We start from the raw sequence: 24,221 nt of genomic DNA on the forward strand, positions 1-24,221 counted from the left end.
AGCATTTCTTTTAATTAAAACCATATGGGATTTTTAGGGCCAGGCATGGTGGTTCGCGCCTGTAATCTCAGCACTCTGGGAGGCTGAGGCAGGTGGATTGCCTGAGCTTAGAAGTTCAAGACCTGCCTGAGCAAGAACAAGACCCTGTCTCTAAAAAATAGCTGGACATTGTGGTAGGCGCCTGTAGTCCCAGCTACTCAGGAGGCTGAGGCAAGACGATTGCTTGACCCCAAGACTTAGAAGTTGCTGTGAGCTGTGACACTACGGCACTCTACCGATAGCAACAAACTGAGAACTGTCTCAAAAAAATAATAATAAAAATAAAATCATATGGGATTTTTCTATCTAAAAATCTTAAAGACACAGCCAAATGGCTGGTTTATCTGAAATTATGACACCATCATTACCAGTTCATTTTATTAAATTATTTTAATTTAACTTGGTAATGCTATGGGTATGACTGCATATTAAAATTCTTTATACATTTCTGCTAGGACAAAAAGGGAAATGGGACAGGCCATATAATTCTGATAAAAGGAAAAAAAGATTAAAGGATTTACCCCCTGAGCACTGAGAAACAGAATCCTTTTTTAACAATGCTCTGTACAATATATATGAGAGGAGTGTGGTTTCTTGTGTTTTTACTAAAAAGCTGTAAGCATAAAACTAAACTGTGCCTCTGAGAGAAAACTACAGTGGTGGTCCGTACGTTGACCACCCACGGGACTGTAACGAACCAGTCAACTTATGGAGGTGGTCAACATAAGGAACTAGGCCTACTGATAGTTACATGAGATTAGTACATGTGGTGCGTCTACTTGTCTGGTCTATGAAAATCAGGTCCATGTAGGGAGGTGGCCAACTAGAGATTCTACTGTACTTCACTACAAAGAAAGCTATCACTCACTTGGCACCGTTTATATGTCAGCCCCATCACGCATAAATTGATCTCAAACTTGTTATCAGTGAAGAGCCTGTTGTCACCCACCTCATGGAAGGGGAAGGACTATCTTAAAGCATGCTCATGGGTTTACTGCGTATTTTTTAAAGAACATACATAACAAACTACCTGTTTGTATGTTACTCTCTTTGCTCAACTTTTACTTAACAATTACAAACTATTCTATTTGGGGAAGTACTACACTTTATGTACTTTTTATTATAAATTCCCTTATCCTTGTATTCCGAGTGGATCCTATTCATTTCAAAGTGACTTAGAGCACACTGTTCAATAACAATGATGTGTTTGATTCGCAAACATCCCCTAGCTCCAAGGGTCTATCACCATGCTCAATACCAAATCAGGAGTAAGAGGTGGCCACCGTACCACCTAGGTTACAAAAGTCTTCTCAAATCCCTGGGATGCCATTTAAACTAGGCTTTGCCTGACTCCAGAGCTCTGGATCTGCCCATTCCACCAGCTGCTCCCTGGATGGAGCTGGATCCACTCATCCTTCTCAAGTGTTGAGCTTCTTTGTCCTGGTAACTTGTGTTTTAGTAATGAGCCACTGCAGAAGCCAGGCTTGGTGTTGCATTATGAAAGTTTTGATGATGCCTTGGTCAAGACGCTAGATTTCTGAGGTTGTGTTTGGTACTCAGCTCTACTATGAAGCTAAATTATAGCTGTAATGAAGGCTGTAACCCAGCTATAGCACAAGACTATGGGAAAGGGCCAAGGAAGGGGAAGGGAGGGGGGAGATTAGGGTGGAGGGAGGGTAATGGGTGGGGCCACATCTACAGTGTATCTTAGAATGGGTACAGGCGAAACTTACTAAATGCAGAATACGAATGTCTACATACAATAACTAAGAAAATGCCATGAAGGCTATGTTGAAAAGTTTGATGAGAATATTTCAGATTGTATATGAAACCCGCACATTGTACCCCTTGATTGCACCAATGTACACAGCTATGATTTAACAATAAAAAAAAAAGAAAGTTTTGAGAAAAAAATAAAAAAAAGAAATTTACTTCAGTGCCATGTGTGTGAGATGATTCTCCTAATGCTTCAGCGTATACATGGGGTCATATACTATCACCATCTCCACCTCTTGACCACTTTGACACTGCCAGCTTCATCCTAGCATAATAAGATAGGCACTATTCTCATTTTACAGACAAAAACACTGAAATTCTGAGAGGAAGGTAGAGTGACCAGCTGGCCAATACTGCAACTCAGATTCTAAGACCAAATTCTGGCTTGGGACTGAATTATTTACATTCACAGGCAGATAGCAAGTCCTCAAAAAATGTCATTTTGTTATGACATCGAGGAGAAAAAAAATGATACCCTGACCAGACCACTGTCACTGTGTGGAGTTTACACATTCCCCCTATGTCGGTGGGGGTTTCCTCCGACGACTCCGGTTTCCTCTTGTATCCCAAAGATGTGCCCCGTAGGTTCACTGGCACAACTGCGTGGTCCTGGTCTCAGTGAGTGTGGGCATGTGGGTTCCTGCAACTCAGATGCAGGCCTGGCGCGGGGGTTCCCACCCTGTATCCTGAGTTACGGAGACGGGCTCCCCTGGAATAACTAGGCAAATATTAATTACCTTATTTTAATTAATCTTTCTTAAATAAATAAATATATATATATACACACACACACCTTACATGTATTTCCATGTTTGATATTAGAAACATCTTCATCTTTATTTAGAAGTTTGGTGATGTTTTTGTAACCACAATTATTCTTTAGGAAAGTAACTCTAGTTTATATCAGTTAGCCTGTGAGTAAAATAGGTTTCCTTACACATCCTTTTGCTTAAAGCTAGAGTTTCCAAGAACCTCTGGATGCTGTTAAATGACAACTGTGTGTAGTTAAACTTTGCACCAACTCAAATTATTTTTTAAAGCTCTAAAAATGCTATAAAACTTTGGTCTATAAATTGCCTCCACAATTTTCCCCAAAATTCACGAGTTGGAAGGTAACTTGAATTACCTTTACCCCTAGACAAGGCAATCTGTCTTTTTCAGCTGCTTTGTGGATTAGGTTTGTGATTTCCTGGACTTGCTATGACTGCAGGACAGACTGCTCACTGATTTCTTTCAACATGTGACTATTTCAATTCACTTATGCCATCCGGGGAGTGCAGGAACTAGGTACAAGTGTTGCGTTAGGTTCTAGAAATAGTCAGAGTGAGAAATGAACCTTGAGAGCACCAAACCTAGTGGCATATACACAAAATGCCCATAAATAAAGGAGACAGGTACCACAAAAACCCAAAGGATGAGATAACGATCTCTGACAAGAAACTGAGCCAATATATAGTAAAAATAGAATGTTTTAAAATATTCCTCTGAGGGGACTATGTGTCCTTATAACTCTATGAATAGAAACACTACACAAGTATTGAAATCTCAATGAAAGCCTTGACAAAGATGATGACAAATAAGAGAATTTCCTCCAAGAAACTCTTCGATTTTATTTTAGGCTTATTTTTTTAATGTATTTATTAGTTTATTTATTTTTGGCTATAAAACTAGCATAGGTCAGGATTAAAGGAGTTTTATCCCTTTAATTCAAAAATTTTGTTATGATGAATTTCTTGATTACATTTTTTACTTTCTTATAACAGCATTTCCTTTTCTTCAGTTTTCAGCACTGTGAATCAAATCAAAAGTGCTTATAGGTATTGGTAAGTTGAGACGTACGGCTCAAAACTCTGAAACATATGTTGAGTAATCATGTCAGTTTTAATGTATGATGAAAAAAATGAGAAATAGGACCTTTTTTCTCTAACCTTATTTCAATCATTGTTATACATGTTTTGCTTTATCCAGACCTTCTTAAAGTTGATTATTTATAAATAAATACACACACGTTTACACAATTTCTTAATCATGTACAGGAAATAACAGTGATTCATTATAAAAAAAACGACATATAAATCTGTAAGAAAAATATAGTAAGCCTTAAATAGAAAAAAAATACATACATACATATATAAAGGTTAAATAAGAAAATAGAAATGGCAATGGTTAAATGAACCATGGTGCATACAATGTCCTATGCACCAGTCGAAAACAAAGGAAGCTGAGCATGGTTACCACCCCTGCAGTCCCAGTGACAGGAGGCTACGGTAGAGGATTGCAAGAAGGAGTTCAAGTCCAGCCTGAGCAACATAGCAAGAACCCCTCACACGCAAAAATTAAGAACCACAACTTGCCCCACAAATATACAGAATATAAGTTTTTAAAAGGCCACAAAACCAGCTTGGTACCCATAGCTCAGTGGCTAGGGCACCAGCCACAAACACAGAGGCAGGAGGGTTCGAACCCATTCTGGGCCCACTAAACAACAACAATTGCAACCAAAAAACAGCCGGGTGTGGTGGTGGGCACCTGTAGTCCCAGCTACTTGGGAGACTGAAGCAAGAGAAATGCTTGAGACCAAGAGTTTGAGGTTGCTGTGAGTTGTGACACCACAGCACTCTACCAAGGGTAACATAGTAAAACTCTCTCTCTCAAAAAAAAAAAAAAAAAAAAAACCACAAAACCATGTATCCATGTATCTCCACACATAGATTTAAGTACAGTAAAAAGTCTGCAAAGAAACACTCAGCTGATAGAAGTGTCTGCCTGTAGGGATGGAGAGGGAATAAAGGGGAAGAGCATCAAAGGCCTTTTACGAGGTCTGGCTCTATAGCTTAAGCTTATAATCCCAGCGCTTTGGGAGGCCAAGGTGGGAGGATCCCTTGAGGCCAGTTGGAGACCAGCCTGAGCAACTTAATGAGTCCTCATATCTATAAAAAAAATTTCTAAAAAACTAGCTGGGAGTGGTGGCAGACACACCTAAAGTCTCAGCTACTCAGAAGGCTGAGGCCGAAGGATTGCTTGAGTCCAGGAGTGTGAGGTTGCAGTGAGCAATGACACCACAGCACTCACTGCCCAGGCAGCAGAGTAAGACTCTGCCTCAAAAAAAATAAATAAACAAATAAATAGCAATAATAATAACAAGTAAAACATAAATCTTTTATAAAATACTCATCTATCATTTGCATAACTAAAAAGAAGTTAAAATACAGTATTGGGAACATTAAAAATGAACTAATGAATAGACATTGACTCAAAGTTACCTAATACTCACAGAGACATAAATCGAACCCCAGAAATAAATTGGCACTTAAAAGATATTCAATGCTAATGATGATAAAGTGAGATGAACGCTTTCCTACACAGGGACTCAGTATGTCATTATGTAACAAGAGCCTTAAAAATGTTCATACTTTTTAACACAATTCCAGTTTGAACATACTTGAAAGAAATAGGAAGGAAGATATAATTTTATACATCAATGTTTATCACTATTTTCACTACTACAGCACAAAATCACCTAATTGTTCAACAATAAGAAAATGATTTGGCCAGGCGAGGGGGCTCACATCTGTAATCCTACTACTCTGGAAGGCCAAGGCAGGTGGACTGCCTGAGCTCATGGGTTTGAGACCAGCCTGAGCAAGACCAAGACCCCAACTCTAAAATCAGCTGGGTAGTGTAGAGGATGCCTGTAGACCCTGCTACTTGGGAGGCTGAAGCAAGAGAATTGCTTGAGCCCAAAAGAGTTTGAGATTCCTATGAGCTATGATGCCACAGCACTCTACCAAGGGTAACAAAGCGGGACTCTCAAAAAAAGAAAAAAAAAATTTTTTTTTTTTTTTTTTTTTTTGTTGTTGTTGAGACAGGGTCCCACCCTGTGCCCCTGAGCAGAGTGCAGTGGGCGTGGTAGCTCACTGCAACCTCAGACTCGGGCTGCGGGCACTCCGCTGCCTCAGCCTCCAGAAGCCACTGGGATTACAGGCGCTCTCGCTGTGGCGCCCGGTTGGGTTTTTCCATTTTTTTCATGAGTCGGGGTCTCACTGTCGCTCAGGTGAGTTTCGAACTCCTGAGCTCAAGCGATTCTCCCTCCTCAGCCTCCCACAGTGCTGGGATTACAGGCGTGAGCCACCGCACCCAGCAATGATTTAAGAAATTTTAAGATATCTACATGGCAGAATAGTATACAGCCATGAAAAATTATATTGATGCAGAAAGCTTAAGATATTAATAAGCCAGCACTCTGGGAGGCCGAGTTGGGTGGCAATGCCACTTGTTGGAAAGGAGAGGTTTTGTTCCACCTGCTTAGGCTCAGGAGTTCGAGACCAGTCTGAGCAAGAGCAAGACCCTATTTCCACTAAAAAAATAGCCAGGTGTTGTGGTAGGAACCTACAGTCCTAGCTACTCAGGAGGCTGAAGCAAGAGGATCACTTGAGCCCAGGAGTTTGAGGTTGCTGTGAGCTATGACATTACAGCACTCTACCCAGTGCAACAAAGTGACATTCTGTCTCAAAAAAAGAAAAAAGAAAAGAAAAGAGACTACATAAGGAAAGCAGGATACAATATTCTTAAAAGTACATAAAATATACAAATATAGGGCAGTGCCTGTGCTCAGTGAGTACGGCGCCGGCCCCATATACCGAGGGTGGCGGGTTTGAACCTGGCCCTGGCCAAACTGCAACAACAACCAAAAAATGGCCAGGCGCTGTGCCGGGTGCCTATAGCCCCAGCTACTCGAGAGGCTGAGGAAAGAGAATCACCTAAGCCCAAGAGCTAGAGGTTGCTGTGAGCTGTGATGTTACAACACTCTATCGAGGACGACAAAGTGAGACTCTGTCTCTAAAAAGAAAAAAAAATACAAATATACGCATATAGAAAAAGAATAGGCAAAATATACCACATAAGTTAATAAAATGACGGTGGTGTTTTCACACCTTTCTGGTTCAGCTTTGTATCCACAGCAACTAGAACAGTGTCTAGCTCGTTGTAGGCAGGTGGACATTGCTGACTGAATCATTTTCTCTACTAAAAAGAACAAATATCATCTTAAAAAATATCTAGTCTGTTTTTACTTGCACCCCGCTATTCATAAGAAATAACCAAACCTGGGCGGCACCTGTGGCTCAAGGAGTAGGGTGCCGGTCCCATATGCCGGAGGTGGCAGGTTCAAACCTAGCCCCGGCCAAAAACCACAAAAAAAAAAAAAAAAAAAAAGGAAAGAAATAACCAAACCTTTGTAAGAAGAGTGCCTGCTGGAACCACAGTGGGCAATGCCACTTGTTGGGAAGGAGAGGCTCTGTTCCACCTGTTAGTGAAAAGATCATGTAGCAGGAATTACATTCACGCTCTTTTCCATGGCTTTCCCACTATGCCGTGATACAAAGATAGCTTCTTAGGTATTTATATGAGTGTTCCTGTAATCTCTAATCTTTGCTCAGACAGTTGGAGCTCAAACGTCTTTTCTCTATCTAGGCCTTAAATTCCACATCTGCACAAGGACATGGTTGTACAACTTAATCTCAAAGGTTCATCCCAAATGTAAAATTAAATGCATCTATGATCTCATCAGACAGATAACAAAAAAGCTGCTAATCACCCCTGCAGCATTATCTTATACGCACATCCCAAATCAGTGTAGAATTATTAAAGGCATTAAAAGACATCTTGATATTCAGTTTCTTATGTAAACTACCTTTTGGGTGATTTGTTCACCTTTGTTTTATTGGGATGAGAGGTGCTTTAATGAAAACTTTATTTTTTAAGAATATATTAAATATATTGCTTTTAATTCCTTTCCCAGATTGGTCTCATTTGATGAAACAGGACAACTTCTTTGCCCTTATGAAACTCAATAAACCTTAACTTTTCATCGCCTGGTAAAAACTTGTTCTTGGTCCATTTCTTTTAGCAGATACGAGAGGGGGACTTGACTACGCTTTTAGGCACAAAGGTGGGGGCTGCAGAGCAGGAGAAAGGGAGCCTCACATCAATCTCCCAGAGGTCTGCCATCGTTGATGTCAATGAGAGACCCTTACTTGTTACACTGCACTTCTAGGGATTTTCCACAATTATCACTGACCATCTTTACAAGATTAGCATTCTCAGACTACAGAGCTTTTTAAAATCAGAAGCCTCACCCATTTTTATTGAAAATATCCTTTTCTACACTATCTTTCTACATTCCTAATCTCCCGAGTTTGAGACCCCACAATAGAGGGTGTATTAAAAAATCAGAAGTCTTAACTCAGAGTTATGTCCCCAGACTCAGAAAGAGTCCCTTCTATGTTGCAGCCCCAAGAGACTCATGGCAGCAGGGAAGGAGGGGGTAGCCCTGCAGGCATCAACTCGCAGCATGAACCCACCTTCTCTGACTTTCCAGCAGGCTCAAGCACACAGACACACGGATACTCAGGGTCTTCGGAGGGGTGCGGGGGACCCAGCACTGGCTCACAACACTCCCTCCAGCTTGCGGCAGCAGAGAGCCAGCTGTCGGGGATCCTTCACCTGCACCGTGTGTTAGCAGGCTGCCAAGGAGGAGAGCACAGACAGTAATGTATATTCACAGAAGGAAAATGAGAGGAGGGAGGACAAGACACCAACATTGTTGTGTATTACTTGCCATTCTTGTCATTTGGGGGGGTAGGACCAGAATCAACAGGCTGGCCAGGGACAGACACTTCCTACTACTGTGCAAACCCACAGTGTTCTCACAACAGTATGCCCCACATGGTGGAGAAGCAGCCATATTTCGCTGGGGTCTCACCCACAGGGGAACTATAATCTCTCAGATCTTTTTTTTCTTTTTTGAGACAGAGTCTCAAGCTGTTGCCCTGGGTAGAATACCGGGGCATCACAGCTCACAGCAACCTCCAACTCTTGGGCTCAAGTGACCCTCTTGCCTCATTTTTTTCTATTTTTAGAAAAAAATATTTGCTGAGGCTGGTCTCAAACTCGTCAGCTCCAGCAATCCACCCGCTTCAGCCTCCCAGAGTGGTAGGCTCAAGGCACAAGCCACTGCACCTGGCCTTAATCTCTCAATGCTAAATTCCGACTAGAATGAGGATCTTTTGAACAAAAGGCCATACTACAGTCACATATCAGAGTATCCAGCTTTACTTTACGTGGAAAAAAAAAAGTTTCCACAGCTAACAAAAATTAAAAACTCAGGATTAATCCAAATTCAAAAGATATCTTTAAAGCAAGACTTCTGGAGTCTTAATATACTAATTGCAGAGTGTGACTGGGCTGGCGAAGCAGGTGGACAAGCTGACCTGTCTGCTTTGATGGACTTGTTTGTCCCACCCTACCCCCTTTCATTGTTTTTCCCCTTAAAGCAGTGGCTCTCAACCTTCCTAATGCCTGATGTATTTTCATTGTTACAAAGGGGTCACGACCCACAGGTTGAGAACTGCTGCCTTAAAGAATAAGGTCCCACAGAGCATATTCTCAGAAACCCCAAAGCTGCCCATTTCCTGAAAGCAAGACCTAAATTGGTAAGGGGCCGATTCACTGATCTGCTGTGGCCTCATCCAGGAGGCTGGAAACCTGACTCTCCTCTCTAACACCTGACAGGCTCTTCACATCTTTGATTTAGCCACTTTTCGGGTCAAGGAGCCAAACCCAGGCTCAGTGGCTGTTTCCCAGGGGTTTGTGAGGTTCAGTAGGGAATGTCCTAGGCAGAGAATCAAAGTAGGCAAATGTAGCTGGTATTGCTGCATTAGATTTAGTTTTTACACATTCTCCCTAACTATATTGATATCCCTTTCCCCCATCCTTTAAGTGACCCACCTCTTTCCCCCACCCACATCTACTTCCTTGTAATCAAAGCCCTCATCTCCTCTGTGCTAATGATCAATAAATTCATAGTCAGGCGTAGGGACTAATCACCCCTTAGGACTCTTAGGAATATTTAGATTTTAAGTGATCGAATAATTTATGTTTAGTTTTTAAAGGATTAAAACTACCAGGAATATTTGAAGTAAAAGGTTGACAAAGCACCTTTTAATACATGTTTCTATTTACTGTATTAAACTGCTTGTTTTAATTACAAAAATTATGCACGCTCACAATAAACATTTTGAGTACAGTTCTAAAGTCCTAAGAAGGAAAGATTACCTGGAATTCTACTCTTCAAAGATAATCCAAGTGGACATTTTAATATTAATGCCTTTCCAACCCTCCCCCATGTTTAAATACTTTCTTTATTGAAATGTCAATCTTATGTGTTTTATTACAGCCTATTTTTCAGGCATTATATCCCATGTCAACATTTTTCTTAAATAGCATTGTCACAACTATACAAAATTCTATTATATTATAGGTGATTATATTATATTTATCCAACCTCCTTTTGAAGTCATCTGGGTCGCTTCCAATGCTCAGTTTCAAACAATGTTCACTAAACATGCTTGGAGCTGTTATCTCTGAACACATCTCTAACCATTTCCTCTGAAATTGCTCCTAGAAGCAAGCTCAGAGAGACAAAGGGTCAACACAATGCTTCTGGTTTGGTCACAGGAGACCTTCTCAGGAAAACAGTCCACTGAGTCATTCGGCATTTACATTTCCTTCAAGGTCCTCTGGTTGAATTTTCACAGTCTATTCCTGTTGCCTTTACTATTAGTAGAATTATCACCTGGTTTTCAAGATAGTCAAATCCCACATTCAATCAGACATCCTTAGTTCAACAAACTTAAGCTAGTACTCCTTAAGAATATATCTGATTTCATCCTGTCTGTTAATACTAATTTTTTTGTCGCCCTTGGTAGAGTGCAGTGGCGTCACAGCTCACGGCAACTTCAAACTCTTGGCCTCTAACAATTGTCCTGCCTCAGCCTCCTGAGTAGCTCGGACTACAGGCAGCCACTACAATGCCCGGCTATTTTTAGAGACAAGGTCTCGCTCTAGCTCAGGCTGGTCTGGAACCTGTGAGCTCAGGCAATCCATCCACCTTGGCCTCCCAGAGTGCTAGGATTACAGGCATCAGCCCCCATATCCTCCCTTTATTCATACACTCTTATTCCTAAATTTTCATCCATCCGTCCTATATCTGATATCTCTAACTGGATGATTTATGTCATAGGCCCCTACAGACCTTGTTTGATCCTTAGTTCTCCCCACAGTAGCTTTAAGATCTGGGCAAAGTACCTTTCATCCAGAAGGTCAGTGAGTTCAGAACATGTGCCTCCTAATATCAAACACTCCTACTGCTAAGGCCACTCACCAGAGATGGTGTCAGTGGTAAGACCTTGAGGTTCTCAGCCCCTCAGTCCTTTTGATGATGCTAACACGTCCTTTATATTTACTTAGTTAGCATCATTACCAGCTTTGGGTGGTGTTTTGGAAACAGAAGTGCTGCCTGCATGAGACAGCACCTGCTCAACTCTTGTCCTCACTGTCTAAGCTGCGGAGAACCCCCAAAAGTGGTACCTTCACTGTCAGAGCACAAAAGCTAGCTTCAACCATTTGATCATTTTCTCTGCAAGTAATTAAGCTCATACTGCATTAAGCACACAAGTTCTATTACATATTAAATGTCTGGCTTATTTTCAAAAAGGCAATGGACAAAATGCAGAAAAACCCAAAGAACTCCGGCGTTCCTCAGCAGGGGTGCCACCAGCCTTCTGGACAGGACAGCCCTTCCCTGTGTGGAACTGGCCCAAGTGCTGGTGACATTTAGTATGCCATATCCTCAGGACAATGAATGCTAACATAAGCACCTTCATCGTCACTGCGACTCGTGCAAATGTTCCCACGTATTTCCAAACACCAGGAGAGAGAGGTGACCGCACACCCCCGCCCCATTGACAACTCTGTGTCTACTTTGTGGGACAGAGTTAATATTCAGGAAAGACAGAGAACAATGTTAATTTGGAGATGGAACTGTTAGGGAAAAGCTGTTAAGTACCAGAAAGGGTCAACTGAAAGGAACAGAACCAGCTTTGATAAGAACAGGAGAACAACGGATACTGCAACCTCCCCTGGGAGTCCAGTCCAGGGTGAAAGTCTGGCCTTCCCCTCAACACCCTGATTGCCCCTACTTTAAGACGATTATGTCAGCTAACAGGAGCACTGAACTCAGGGAGCAGCACATCCCACGTGCTTGGTAAGGCCAGCTTCTAAAGCACTGGTACTGTTCCCACCCTCCTGTTCAGGGCAAGTTTTCTCCTTGCACCTGGCCAGCCAGGGCGGGCAGGAGCACAGTCAGAGCCCTGGAGAGGGTGGAGGGCACCAGGACCTACCCCTGCTAGGCTCCTCCAGGACTAAACGACAGGCCCTGCCCACTCACTGCAGGACACCGATCAGATTCTTGCCTAGTTCCTTCCGCAAGCGGTGGTCAAAGGGCTGTTGTTCCGGAAGGCCAGTGTGTCTAAACCCTCCGGAAACAATGCCCCTTGTTGATCTTCTGTGCTCCAGCTGAACCACGTCACTGACTGTTTTCAACCTCAGCCACAATCAATGTCACCACCTTTTACTGTGCAGCACTGGCAGTGCTATGCTTTCTGATAACATCTTCACGCTCAGGTGAGACTGGAAAGGTCAGTGGACGAGCCACCTTCTATACTCCTGTTTAGAACTTATTAATGACGAGCTATAGACTAAGTACTATATGGGTTCTGGTTCTCAAACTTCTGGAGCTTAAAGTGCAAAGCTCTTATTTTAAAATACAGACTTCTGGGCCTCAGAAAGTCTGATTCAGTAAAGTGTGGGGCACCAACCCACAATTTAACCACCCTCTTAGGTTTCTGATAAAGGTGATCCATGGGTGCATTTTTTGAAACACTGCCACAGAATGATAGTAAAATAAAAAACTAGTGTCTTGTTCTGATATTTTATATTCTCTCTTCCTGAAATAGATTTTTTACTAGCAAAATAAACATCAAGTGAAAGTCAAATGGGAACAAAAATCAATTTAATTCTGAAAGAAAATCAAGAATCCTGCTGTAAGCCTCATGCCTTATACAGGGATATATGGTAAGCTATGCAATTAAAACTTTACTTATATATACATAAAATTTACATTTTAGTCTCAGTAAAAGAGAGGCTAATCACAAGATGATTATTTACATCACAGCATAATGAATATAATTATACAACCTTATATGCAGGGAAGCCTTACTAATTTTTCAATATTCCTTACTTTATCTCATGAAAGATCTTATCTTACCATCTGGTGAATTACATCAGACTGGCATAAAATGGAAGGCATAAATACTTTACGTAACATATCTAAAGGTCAGTACAAGGACTTAAACATCCGGAAGGCTATGACTTTTTCTGCTAGATTAGAAATGCCAAATGCGTTTCATGGCACATGCCAATTCAGATAGACCAGTAAGGCCAGAAACAGCAGCCCGGAATGCAACCCTAAGAAAGCCAGCCCCGCGGGAGGGCATGGTGATAGATTAGAATAGCTTGGCTCATCTGCCAAGTGAGAAAGGTGGTGGTATCCGTGCCACCCATATGTTAGACACGCTACCTCTTCAAGTATTTAGCAACACTTAAAATATTTATAAATACCACTACTTTCAATCCTTCACTCAACAAGTACGATTAAGTGCCTACTATATGCCAGACACTAGAAAGATACCTATAAAATGATAAATGCTACCAATTGGGTAGATGTGATACAAATAAGGTGGCTTCTAACGTAAGGCTTTGCCTGATAAAACTGGATTGACTGGCCAAGAGAAGAAAGAAGTCAAAATGTGAAAAAGGATGGGGGAAAGTAGAAGTGAATGCTATTTCAGAGGAAGTGAAACTAAGCCACCATGGTGGGACAATCAGGGGCACAGGGTTTGGGGAGAAGTGGGCAACTAGCAGGTCATGCAAGACTTTGAGGTTAGGAAATCATGATTTCAACTTAAGATCGTGGCAGGTCATGGAAAGGTTGGGTGCTGTAGGTGTATTTGTGAGGAGTGGCAGAAGAATGAGTTATCAGATCTGCATGAAGAATATAGAGAACAGTGGCCATGAGTGTGAAGAGTGACTGCCATCACCCCGGTGGCCAGACCGCAGGCGGCCAGAAGGGGGCAAATCTGAGATCGTTTTTTGAAGATAAAACCAACAGAAACTTGGTTCAGGAAAGAATGCAGGCAGTGACAAAGCGGGAGGAGACCAAGATGCAGCTCTGATTGAAGGCATCAAACACACTCACCTGGAAACTGCATATGGGGGTTAAGGCACAACAAAGGATAAGATAAAAAAAAAAACCACTCCTTCTTTATCTTCTGTTTTCCAATTCTAGTTAAATTGTATAACAATTACGTTGCTACACCTGTGAAGACTTAATCCAGCAGAGATGTTATCATGTGCCTGATTTTCTAAATTACAGCACTTATGGCAATCTTTTACCTCTCATAGCAACTTATTACACCAACATAATTTCATCTTTCATTGAAGATTTAATATCTTACATACCTTGACATTCCCACGAGGAGCATTAATGTTACCATTCAGAGCTCTGCCTATGTAACGACTCGAGCCCCCTCCTCCCCTGGAAGCATATTATTCTCCACACCACTGTGTGAATAGTGAAGGCCTCAGCTCCCCATGTCACCTTGCCATTCTTGAAGTGCACACACAGCCGTGGTAAGTTGCCCCACTTGGCGACTAGACTGGGGAGAGGGCCAAGATCCTCAAAAATGGAATAAAGGTGCTAGTACTTTGCTGAGCCACCCACTCTGGGTGACATCTGGAGCAAGAAAGGGCTTGCTTTAAATCTAATCAAGAGAACCAGGGTGCAGCCTCCAGAAGTCATGACTAGAACCAAACTGCAGGGCTTATTCGCTTAAAGACAAAAAGAGGACAAGGGTGGGGAGAGGGGGAGGGGAGGGGGTGAGGGAGAGGAAAGGAGAGAAAATTGTTGCTCCTGGAGCTGAAGTTTTCTTTTCTGATAAAATACAAACCTCCTAGGAAGGAGGTACTAAGACTACTGGCAGTTACCTCCACTTTGAGGAGGCTTTCTGATTCTTTCCCATCAACAGACTCTAATAAGAAAAGATCAAGGGGTGGTGCCTGTGGCTCAAGGAGTAGGGCGCCAGCTCTATGTACCGGGGGTGGCGGGTTCAAGCCCAGCCCCGGCCAAAACTGCAGAATAAATTAATTAAAATAAAATAAAATAAAATTGTAAAATTAAAAAATATTAAAAAAAGAAGGAAAAAGAAAAGATGAAAACATTGGCACTGAGAGGTGTCTAAAATCACCCTGGCAGGAACCATCATTTTCTATTCTCAAAACCCTCCCACCGTGCAACCACCACCACCACCACATCAGAGTCTCAAGATGCAGCTTTGAAGTCCCAGCAATGAAATCAGACCTTCTGGGGTGGGGGTGGGGGCACTGCGGAATGAAGGTAGCCACACCCCATGACTACCACTTTTCATTCTTTAAAGACTTGTTTCACATAGAAGAGAGGTTTGTAAGCAAAATTGTCCAGGTTCTGGATCTTAAAATGGGCGGAAGCATATTATTGTTCTCCTTAAATTTATTTTTTAAAATTCAAAAGGGATCTGGCACTTACAAGCCACTGTTTGAAGTGCTGCCACCCATTGTACTCTTAGACACTTGTTTAAGAACAGATTATGAGACACCTAAAAGCCTGAGATAAAGAAAAAAACTACAATTTTTGTGATGCCAGCAAAATGTATACTTGCCCATTAAAAAAGAAGCACGTAGGGCAGCGCCTGTGGCTCAAAGGGGTAGGGTGCTGGTCCCATATGCCAGAGGTGGCGGGTTCAAACCCAGCCACCGCCAAAAACTGCAAAAAAAAAAAAGCACGTAAAGAAAGGGAGGATTTATGAATAAATGAATCAAAGTAAAATGGTTAAAAACAAAATGGAAACTGCCTTCAAGAGAGTGTTGGGAGAGAACAGAGAAGTCATAATGTTTCTTTATATTACATATACATATCTTATAATACACAGCCATATATTACTTATAAAATATTATAATACAGTGATAAATTTAAATATTATTCAAAAACTACCAATTTTTGTTTAATTGGATTTCGTTTTTTAGCAACCGTTCGTGCAGATTCTTTTATTATTATAATAGAATTCCAAGTGCAAAAAAAAAAATAAGATAAAAGAAAAAAAGAAAAGTGTTCTCTAATCTGCCAGCTTATTTTTGGTTTTTCACACGTCACTTACCTGCTCCTCAGACAAGCGGCACGCCAGCTCTGAACCCGCTTCCCCCACGCTCATGGCTGTCTACATGATCCCTCTCAGGCCAATTTTCACAAGTCACCTTAGGCATACACATCTTATCTTCCACAACCCTGACAGTTCGGGAGAATAAAGATAGCTAAAGATAGCGCCCAACCTATCTTAGAGATCAAGTGTTGACTTCTGCAGAGCAGTGAATGAGTCAAGACATTTTCCATTACAATATGCTCAGCTGGAAAAAATGAGTCTGTAGCAAGGCTGGCAATCTGACTCAGGAATGTCTCTGAAACATGTAGCTGCTTTTCACATCACTTGGGATGGTGGAAGGGAAAGAGGACAGCGGACATGAGTGCCTCCTCACATTCTCACAGGAGGCCTGAGGGCTGGGCCTCCAGCAAGTTATTTTAAAAAGCCCAAGTGAGTAAATGTACACACCATCTAATTAACATACACATATACCCAGTTAATAAAAACAAAAACAAAAACCTATTAACTGTTAGAACTATTAACAGAGGGTTTGGGGCAAAAGAAAAAAAACATTCTGCAAAAGGTGCAGAAAATAAGCACACGGATTCTAGGGAAAAGGAGTTTCTGTAGGAACTGTGGCCTGCAGACCAAGTGAACCCCTGAAACAAAGTGTGATGTTCCACTTATAAAGGAGGCAGGATGGATAACGGGGTTTTGAGGTCAAAATAACCAGGTTCGGAGCTGTTCCTTCTGTAGAAAATAGATATGAACTAGTGACTCCCAAATCTAAAAACCCAAAATAATCTACATGTTAAACCAAAATAAAATCAGTTTAGATTGGATCAATAACCATACTTGTGAATAAACTTTATATGTAAGTTTTTAAAGCCCCCCAATTTTTTTTTTTTTTTTTGTAAAGACAGAGTCTCACTTTACTGCCTTCAGTAGAGTGCCGTGACGTCACAGGACTCACAGCAGCCTCCAGCTCTTGGGCTTCCGTGATTCTCCTGCCTCAGCTCCCGAGCAGCTGGGACTACAGGTGCCCGCCACAACGCCCGGCTATTTTTTTTTTTTTTTGGTTGCAGTTCAAACGGGGCTGGGTTTGAATCCGCCACCCTCGGTATATGGGGCCGGCGCCCTACTCACTGAGCCACAGGCGCCACCCCAATTTTTTTTTTTTTACTTGAATTGATTCCAAATGTATTTTACATTAAAAAAGAAAAAATTCAAACCCATGTTCACTCCAGGGACGAAAGCTGGCCATTACAGGAGCCGCATGTAGAATATAGCTACACAGTCCCCAAAGGGGCCACAGCGAGGCATCCCCCAAAAGTCCTTATAGACAGCACTACCAACATCAGAACTTCCTCTCCAAGAGAGGCCATTCTAGGGAAGACAAATTTCCTCCACGTGTAGGCTCTGATACATCTATTTTTTAAGTGTCTGTTATACTCATACATGCTGCTATAACTTGTGGGAATGTAACAGTAACAAAATCCATCCTGGGTAAGAGCTAAAAAATGCCAACAACTGTCTGAAGTGCTTCATGAATTAACCCATTTAATCCTTCCAACAACTCTGAGGTAGCTACTTTTATTTTATTATTATTCTTTTTTTGTAGAGACAGAGTCTCACTGTACCGCCCTCAGGTAGAGTGCCGTGGCCTCACACAGCTCACAGCAACCTCCAACTCCTGGGCTTAAGCGATTCTCTTGCCTCAGCCTCCGGAGCAGCAGGGACTACAGGCGCCCGCCACAACACCCGGCTATTTCTTTGTTGCAGTTTGGCCGGGGCTGGGTTTGAACCCGCCACCCTCGGCATATGGGGCCGGCGCCCTACTCACTGAGCCACAGGCACCTACTTTTATTGTCCCTATTTCACAGATGAGGAGACTGAAGCTCAGAAAGGTGGAGTGAGTCAGGTGCTTGAGGCACCCCGGTGGTAGCGCAGGAGACGCTACAGATGCCCTCACGAGTGCAGGAAGCCAGAGATCTAAACCAGGCGCGTCTGCACGCGAGTATTTAACGCCACCTTAGCCAGGACACTGTTCTACCTAGTGAAGGCAGACAGGTTCCAGAGCCTTCTTTGCTTCATCTGCATGTGTTCTACCGCTGGGACAGATCTTCAGCAGCAACCAAGAGTTTATTTTTTGCTCACATTCCATTTTTTCCTTAATAGAAAATTTAAATCAGAAGCTTCTATGGAAAAGCTTGGAGAGACAATGTGTCAGGTGTGACAAACTGCAAATTCCAAAGAAGGAAAACTGAAATTGATACTTTGTGCAACAATAAACTAAAATGCAACCTTGCGGTTTTAGAGGGTGAAATATTTTGCAGATATAAAGTAAACAGGAAAAAAAAAAAACAGAAAGTGCAGTGTAAACAGAAGCCCAGCTGAGGCTAGGGAGTGCTTGCAGGACACAGCGCTAGTGCTACAAACTCAGTCCAACAAACCACTGACCCCAGGGATCGGTGCTACAACCATCCCTTTTCATTTCCCCAAAAAGAACCACGCACCACTGATTTCCATTTATGTGTTCAGTCTACTGAAACTACTTTCCTCTTTAATTTGTGGGTAGTAAATAACTTGGTTACATTATTCACACTTTCTGTCTAAAGGAAAAGAACCCTAGAAGCTACACAAGCACCACCGAGCACCACCGCACTGACGGCCTCTGTTGCTCTACAGAGGAAGCAGTGGCGTGTGTGATATCAACAAAAGCAAGAAATGGGGACGCGCCAGCTTTGAGGATGACAAAGCAGCTATTCCCCTGAAGCTCATGAAGGCCTTCACCAACCTAGCTCAACAGGGGGAGCCATCTAATATAAAAGGGAAGAGCAGGCCACCCGTCCCCTGGCATATAGGGAACAAGTGACTATCCTCAACAGTGCCTTAAAACTGTCTTTTCCCTCCAGGTTTCTACAGGTAGTGAAGTCAGAAAGTCATGCTGGGGTATCCCCTGCTTGGTGGGTCTGTTGGTTGGACAATGTGGGTGGAGCCCAAATGTCTTTCTCTCTGCTCTGTTTCAGAAAGTTTTCCTGCTAAATAATGAGCCGGCAGCTCAGTAGCACAAACACAAGGCCCAGTCGCTGCAGTAAAACCAGAGATGGGATTTGTAAAAGTGGATCATAACAAGAGATCCCGCACAGGACATGTGGCACCAGCCTCCTACCAAGAACCTCGCAAGGTAGGTATTTTTGTCTTCATTCTACAAATTTTAGAAACTTGGAATTCCTCCTAAATGAAATATTTTTTCCACCCCAAAATAGGTATGCCTGCTCAGAAGTGAGCATAACAGATTCCTGGTTTACGAAAACACGCCAGCAGATGTACAAACAAGGATACTCCATTCTACTAAGTTAATGTGCTCTCACTTGATAACTAAAGACTGGTGGGAGAACAAGGGACAGGGGAGTTATTCTACTGCTTCTATTGAGCCAAATGTACAAATCACAACATTTGAGGATGGTTGAACTAAATAATAAAACAGGACTCTATTCCAGAATTGGTGGTTTTGTGTCCACACTAGTTTCAAGAGTAAAAGGATAATTTTAAAAGTTTAGATCTTAGCACTGATTTGGTGAATTTTCTTTTTTATAAAACATGTAGATTAAAGTGGAGTAGCATGCATCCTCCTGGTTATATGTAAAAGAAATAACTAATTTTAAACACCAGTAGCCACTCAAAAACAAAGAAGTAGTCCCAGGATTATTTCCTCCACACAACCAAGGCTCAGTGAGACTCCCTCCCTGCCATCAGTTACCTCAGAAGCACCATAGCGATTAAAAGCTACATAAATCTACCATCTAAAGAAGATAAAGCAGAAAGTTCAACAGAAAATAATTTTGAAGTTGACTAAAGACACCTTAAAAATCAAATTTAAAATTCAGGCTCCATTAACTTAAGACTGTGTGACTTTCCAACAGGGCCAAGTTCAAGCCTACCTTTCAATCTTCTCCCCAAAATGAAGACTGCACATACTTTAGTGACTACAAGGCAAAATAGATATTTTAAGATAGTGGTTCTCAATCTGTGGGTCACAACCCGCAGGAACTGTATTAAAGGGCCGCAGCCTTAGGAAGGTTGAGAACCACTGTTTTAAGACAACCTACTTTTCTAAATTATTGTTTACATTTGTAAGCAAACAGATTGCTTAATCACTAATTCCTCTCTTTTCTCCCCTGATTATGCAGAAATCCTTAGTAGTCAATTAACAGTCCCCTGTTTCCTGCCTTGCTTTACCATTCCTCCAGGCACCCACCCCTTTCTAATGGTTTCCCAGTGTAGCAACTGCAAATTCTAATCCCTCTACCTAATCTCTGTGAGGATGCAAAACTAACCATCCTGAAACACTGCTACAACATGCCCCTCCTGCCAGAGCCAGAACGCCCTGGCCAGCTTTTCAAGTCCAACCTTATTTTCTACCCTCCTTCCTTCCCAGCACTCCCCTCCAGCCAGACTCTGATATCTTGACCCCTCAACCTTGACTTACAAAGGCACATCAACATTTCTGGAAATTTGACATTTCTGGCAATGCTTACCAGCCTGGGATGCTACCTGTTTCTCTGCCTTCTCCTTCTCAACTTCCTCTGACAATTTTTTTTTTTAGACAGTCTTATTCTGTTGCCCCAGAATCAAGTGCCCTGGCATTGCAGCTCACAGCAACCTCAAACCCTCAGACTCCTGGGCTCAAGAGATCCTCTTGTCTCAGCCTTTTCAGTAGCTGGCACGACAGATGCCCGCCATAACATCCAGCTAATTTCTCTATTTTTCAGTAGAGGCAAGGTCTTGCACTTGCTCAAGCTGGTCTCAAACTCCTGTGCCCAAGCAATCCACCCACCTGGGCTCCCAGAGCTAGGATTACAGGTGTGAGCCATGGTGCCCGGCCCTGCTCTGACAACTTTTTACAGACTCAGACTTAGAAAACTGGCTGATTATAGGGCTGGAGCAGGCAATACACAAGACAAGCCTGAGCATCTTACAAGGCCAGAAAATAAGAAAGTGCTAAAACACATGCCCAGAAAGAACTGAAAGACTCCAATGGCCAAAGTTGTGACAACTTGAAAAACAAAATAAATAACACAGAAGTGGATTATAATCCAAAGCATAAATATCCATGAATCCACACTCACACAAAGGATTAAATAGATGTATAAATGGGTGTGGGGGGGGGGGGGGTCATATACAAACTTCCTGTGCAGAAGAATTCAAAGCAATCTATGTGGATAGTCCATCTGCAAGGAGAAGCCTAATGCTTCCCTCTCCTTACGTGTGGGCTGCATATGGTGACGTCTTTCCAAAAATATAGTATGGAGAAAGAGAAAAAAGGAACTCCACAGTGGAAAACCTGACAAACACTGTCTCAGCTTGATCAGTTGATTAAGGCTCATATTGGTAAATGATAAACCATGTTGGTACTCTGTATTCTACTCATGAAAATGGAACTTCACTCCTGTGATCTTCTTCATAACCCATAACCCCCATCTGATCCTAAGAAAAATATCAGACAAAACCCAATTGAGGGACGTACCTGCCTTGTACTCCTCTGGTACAAAATACCTGACTTATACTCCTAAGACTGCCAAGGTCATGAAAAACAAGGAATGTCTGAGAATCAGTCACGGCCTAGAGGTCTAAAGATAGGAAGGGATCCTGGAACAGAAAATGTGAATAAAATATAACTTATGATAATTATATAAATATTGGACCACTGATTATGAAGATGCACACTAATTAATGCAAGATGTTAACAGAACTCTGTGTACTACCTTTGCAACTTTTCTATAAGTCTAAATCTCTTCTAAAACTAAATGCGTATTTTTAAAGCTGGGATTTGAACCCAGGGTAAGCGTCCAATACACAAATCAGAGAGTAACACCTCCCTTATCAAAATCCTTCAATGACTTCCCACCAGGGATCAGGGTTAGCAAACTTTTTGTGTAAAAGCCCAGATAGCAAATATTTTAAGTTCTGCAAGCCTACTCTACTCTGCCATTACAACACTAGAACAGCCACGTGCAAGATGCAAAGCGCCATGGCTGCGTTCCAGTAACACTTTACAAAAGCAGGCAGAAGACTGGATATGGCCCGTAGTTCACCAATCCCTGGCCTACAGTGTCAAGTCCAAACTCAGACTGACAGTGAAGGCATGATCCCCATTACCCCCCAATCATTTAGTTGTGTATATTTATCACAGTTTTGTTCTTTCCAATCAATTTGAAGTATGACACTAAGTGATACAAAGCCAGTTAAAACACTTTCCATGCCTTCAAAAGACTAACAGGTAGCAATGAATTCAACTAGTACTTCCCAAAGCATGAGGTGTAAATAGATGTAGCCTTTAAAAAGAAGTGTTTTATAATCAGCTAAGTCTGAGGAGTCCTGGGTTTGACAAGATTAAGCAGCTTTCTTTGCCACAGGAATTCTCAAAGCTTTCATTGCCCCTGTGATTCGCCTTAAAGACGGATGGATATATTACACAACTCTCAAATCTGCTTGACCACGAAATCTGTTCACATTTTTAAAATCTGTCTATCGCAAAATAGAAAACTGTTGAAATTAAGCATACTCCTAACAAGACAGGCTGAAGTTCTATTTGCTACTGTAATAGGCTGAATAACGTCTCCCCAGAAGATACCCACATTCTAATCTCTGGAATCTGTGACTGTTACCTTATATGGTAAAAAAAAAAAAATGATGTGACAGATGTGATTAGGGTAAAGCTCTTGACATGGGAGATTATCCTGGTGGATCCTAAATCCACTCAAAGGTGTCCTTCGTAAGAGGGAGGCAGAGAAGGACCTAACATCAGGAGAGAAGGCAGAAACAGGGACGAACACCAGGCAGCCACGAATAGGGCTGGGGAACACCAGGCAGGGACGGATAGCCCGGCAGGGGCAAGGAACAGACTGCCCTAGAACCCGCAGAGGGGCAGAGCCCTGCCAATGCTTGATTTTGGAGCAGTGAAATCTTAGATTTCTCGCCTCCAGAACTGTCAGAAAATAAGTTTATGTTGTTTAAATCACTAAGTTTGGGGTAATCTGTATAGGAGCCATAGGAAATGAACACAGCCATGGTGCTGTAATCCATGCCAACCTTAAATATTCTTATGCAAAGATCAGATTAGCCTTATCCACAATTAGCCTTGGTCAGCAAGGTCTCATCATCCGCTTAAGGGAAAGAGGTTAACATTCTGGACCTAGCTTGAAATACCTGGGTTCAAATCCCAGCTTTAGTATTTAGTAGTTAAATAAATAGCACTGGTCATGGTGCTTATTCTCTTTTTTACTCAGTTACCTCATCTGTAAAATGGGACTATATTTATGGAGTTGTTTGGGGGATAAGATGAGATCATACATAAAAGCACTTAGTACAGTTCCCAACTGAACAATAAATAAATGAAAACTCAATTAAAAAAACTATTATTACAAGACTACTGCTCTTATTTGGGTAAGAAAAAAAAATCTACTCTCTCCCCAAGCTAAATTTCTTAAGATTCTTTCATTTTCCGTTTGACAAACAGCAAATCTTGACTCAGTTTCTATCTTAAGGCATTTAAAATGACCTCAGCAAGGTAAGGCAGGTGGAAAAGTTCATGCCTGCCTCTCTGAACCACTCCTTTTGGGTATCTGACCTGATAACTTCTGACAACTAATAGATAACTCCAAGACATGTGTTCAATGTGATGTGTTAAAGTCATGTCACTCATTAAAAAGCCTAAAGTTACTCTTCTTGCATGGGCCACCTACATTAGTTAGATCAAAGGGCCAACAGAGGCCTAGTCTAAGTTACATGCTGCTGATGCTCAATGCTAAGTTATGTTCTGAGCAACAGACGGAATTGTTTTGATAAGCCGCAATAACAGAATGGTATACAAGGCACCTGAAACAGCAGGGGAGATAAAGAGTGTTGATGTGATGTAAAAAAGTCTTCACAGCCCATTCTCACCACACCTACCAGTCTCCACCACGGCCTGGCACCACCTGCCATGCCCTGCAGGGTCTCCAGCCTACCCAGGAGCCACCAAGCAACACCCTAATCAAAACACTGGGTCACTGTTGGTCAAGAAGTGCTTGAGACTTAGACCTTTGATTCCTAAAGCTTTTTAAGAGCCTTCTATTAAAATAGAGGTATCCCTAGGCAAGTTAGTGCTTCATTTATTACCTAGGTACTTCACTCATTAGTGTAAAGGAACCAAAGGTAGGGCTGATATAAAAAGGTAGAAAGATTGTAAAACAAGGATTTTGGGGTGGGTGGAAGATCATACCATCATCA

General features: G+C 42.0%; 1 protein-coding gene across 14 annotated transcripts in view; it reads right to left on the reverse strand.

Annotated features, from left to right (window-relative positions):
- Positions 1-24,221, reverse strand: part of SGMS1 (sphingomyelin synthase 1) — a 297,687-nt gene that overhangs the window by 205,305 nt on the left and 68,161 nt on the right. For 2 of the 14 annotated variants that reach the window (XM_053582639.1, XM_053582634.1), the window contains exon 3: positions 7,048-7,120. The exons of the other annotated variants lie outside the window; for them this stretch is intronic. The gene's annotated coding sequence lies outside the window, so the exon portion shown is untranslated. The remainder of the gene's footprint in view (positions 1-7,047; positions 7,121-24,221) is intronic. 14 annotated transcript variants of the gene reach the window in all.

Source organism: Nycticebus coucang, chromosome 3 (genome assembly GCF_027406575.1).
Source record: "Nycticebus coucang isolate mNycCou1 chromosome 3, mNycCou1.pri, whole genome shotgun sequence".
Taxonomy (NCBI): domain Eukaryota; kingdom Metazoa; phylum Chordata; class Mammalia; order Primates; family Lorisidae; genus Nycticebus; species Nycticebus coucang.